Genomic DNA, 3,159 nt, shown 5'->3' with positions numbered 1-3,159 from the left:
AGTGCTAGCCTTGAGCTGAAGAGCTGAGGGACAGCGCCCAGGCCCAGAGTTCAGGCCCCACGACCGGACCCCCCCCCCAAAAAAAAAAAAAAAAAAACAGTCGGGCACCCTTGGCTCCTGCCTATAATCCTTTCTGTTCAGGCCACTGAGATCTGAGGATATCAGTTCCAAGTCAATTCTTGCAGGAAAGTCTGTGAGAGTTATCTCCAATTAAGCACCAAAAATCCAGATGTAGAGCTGTAGTTCAAGTGGTAGAACACTAGCCCTTAAGCAAAAAAGCTTAAAGACAGCACTCAGGCCCTGAGTTCAAGTCCTGAAATGGTACCAAAAAAAAAAAGACAGCTGGTTAAGAGTGTGGTGGCTCATGCCTGTAATCTTAGCTAGTCAGGAGGCTGAGATCTGAGGATTGTGGCTTGAAGCCAGCCAAGGCAGAAAAGTCTGAGACTCTTATCTCCAATTTAACCACCAGAAAACTGAAAGTAGTACTGTGGCACTGGAAGGGGTACTCGTGCCTAACTACGCAGGAGGCTGAGATCTGGGATCAAGGCTCAAAGTCAGCCTGGGCAGGAAAGTCCGTGAGACTCTTATCTCCAAGAAACCACTTAGAAAACTGGAAGTAGTGCTGTGACTCAGAAAACTGGAGTGGTGCCGAGGCTCAAGTGGTAGAGCGCTAGCCTTGAACTGAAGAGCTGAGGGACAGCGCCTAGGCCTAGAGTTCAAGCCCTACAACCAACAAAGGAAGGAAGGAAAGATAGAAAGAGAAAGAAAGAAAAGAAGAAAACCAGAAGTAGTGTTGTGGCTCAAAGTGGCAGAGGACTAGCCTTGAACAAAAGAGTTCATGGACAGCACGCCGGCCCTGAGTTCAAGCCCCATGATAAAAAAAAAAAAAGGGTTAAGATAAATGTTCACAGAGGAAGCTTGTCAACAGATAAAGCGAAGGGAAAAGCACTGTCACAGTATCCTGGAGAGCATGCGTGTTAGCCAGTTCCCAGTGATGAGAAAACAACAGAAAAAAAAGCCACGCTGTGCTTTGTCTTTCCGTTTCAGGAGTTTCCATCCACAGTGGGATGGTTCCATTGTTTCTAAGCCTGGCCCCAGAGCATCATGGCCGTAGGAGGTGGGGGGCAGAGAGCGACCTTGGAAAAGAATCAGATCCTCCTGAGGACTTGCCCATGGGTGGCATTATGGCGTGACAGCTGGCTCCCTGGATGGGTTGGCCTAGCAGATGCGGAAGGCAAGATCGTTGACACCGGAAGCTGTTGATTGCTAGGACAAAGTTCTCTCCCCTGCATTCAGCCGGAGGGGTTTTCTTGGCATCAAGTGCTCCAACCATCTTTGGGGAAAGTCCCAAGAATTTCTCCCTGCTTCCCTAAAGCAGTGTCAGGAAGAGCTGAGTCCATGGGGACTACATTAAACAGGTTCCAGAAGATCTCTGAAATTCTCTTCCAAGAAATCACCATCCCACATAGCTTTGCGGCTACAAGATTGCCCTCTGGGCTGAGCTCAGAGTATTTGAGCTCATCTGTACCCAGCTTAGCTCTTGGGCTCAAAAATACCTCTGCAGCCAAGTGCTGGTGCATACCTGTGAACCCACGGACTCCGGAGGCTGAAAAGGGTGGTTGGCCTGAGTCCAGGAGTTCAAGATCAACCTGAGCAACATAGGAAGACCCCATCCCAAACAAACAACAAAACCCAACCTCCAACTACACACACACACACACACACACACACACAGGGCTGAGGGTTTAATGAGTTTCACATGCACTCTGGGTTTGATCCCCAGCACTGAAAAGCAATTATAGCAACTCTCTCTACATTTGTAGATACTGCTCATCCATCTATCCATCCATCTAGCCAGCCAGCCAGCCAGCCAGTTAGCCAATCAGTTTGTCTTCAAATGCCTAGTCTGTCCAGACAGTTGCAGACCTTAGGAACACAGTAGAAAGCAAGACAAATTCTTGTCTTCTGGTAGCTCCCAGATAAATTAAATAGATTTCGTTTCCCCAGTCCTGGGGCTTGAACTCAGGTCTGGGCACTGTCCCTGGGCTTCTCTTTTGCATTCTACCAACATGAGCCACAGTGCCACTTCCAGCTTTTGCTGTTTATGTGGTACCAAGGAATGGAACCCAGGGCTTCATGCATGCTAGGCAAGCACTCTACCACTGAGCCACATTCCCAGCCCCTTAAATAGGAGTTTTAACACACAGTAAGGGCTATGGAGAAATTAAGTTCATGTGGGGAGTGACTTGGATTTGAAGTTCAACATTAGATTCACAGGGAGGTAGTCAGAGATGCTATCTCCATGGAAATGACATTGATGGTGAGATGTGAGCAGAGATCTTGAGCAGGTAAACATCAAGAGTATGAGCAGCAGAAACAGAACAGCATGTGCAAAGGCCCTGAGGTGGGGAAGAGCTTAATATAGTCACTGAGTGGAGGGAAATGAGGAATTGACTGAGATTTGTATGGCTTTGTAGATCAAGCAAAAAAAGTTTGGATTTCATTTTTAAGAAGAAAGGGAATATAGCATATTTTTATTAACATAATAAAAATAAATGGTGCCAGAGCTGGTGGCTCATGCCTATAATCCTAGCTACTCAGGAGGCTGAGATCCGAGGATCAAGCTTCAAAGCCAGCCAGGAAAGTCCATGAGACCCTTATCTCCAATTAATCACAGAAAAAGCCAGAAGTGGTGCTGTGGCTCAACTGGTAGAGTGTTAGCCTTGAGCAAAAGGAGCTCAGGGACAGCACCCAGGCCCAGAGTTCAAGGCCTAGGATCAGCAAAAAAAGAAAGAAAAAGAAAAAAATTGTGCCAGTACTTGGGCTTGGGTGCTACCTCTTAGCTTTCCTGCTCAAGGCTGGCACTCTACCACTTGAGCCACAGCTCTACTTCTGGCTTTATGGTAGTTAATTGGAGATAAAAGTCTCATAGAAAGCCGGGCGCTGGTGGCTCACGCCTGTAATCCTAGCTACACAGGAGGCTGAGATCTGAGGATTGCGGTTCAAAGCCAGCCCGGGCAGGAAAGACCGTGAGACTCCTATCTCGAATAAACCACCAGAAAACCGGAAGTGGCACTGTAGCTCAAGTGGTAGAGCGCTCGCCTTGAACTGAAGAGCTGAGGGACAGCACCCAGGCCCGGAGTTCAAGCCCCACGCCCG

This window comes from Dipodomys ordii, unplaced genomic scaffold (assembly GCF_000151885.1).
Source record: "Dipodomys ordii isolate 6190 unplaced genomic scaffold, Dord_2.0 Scaffold23, whole genome shotgun sequence".
Classification (NCBI taxonomy): Eukaryota; Metazoa; Chordata; class Mammalia; order Rodentia; family Heteromyidae; genus Dipodomys; species Dipodomys ordii.
Note: the sequence above shows the minus strand (reverse complement) of the source record.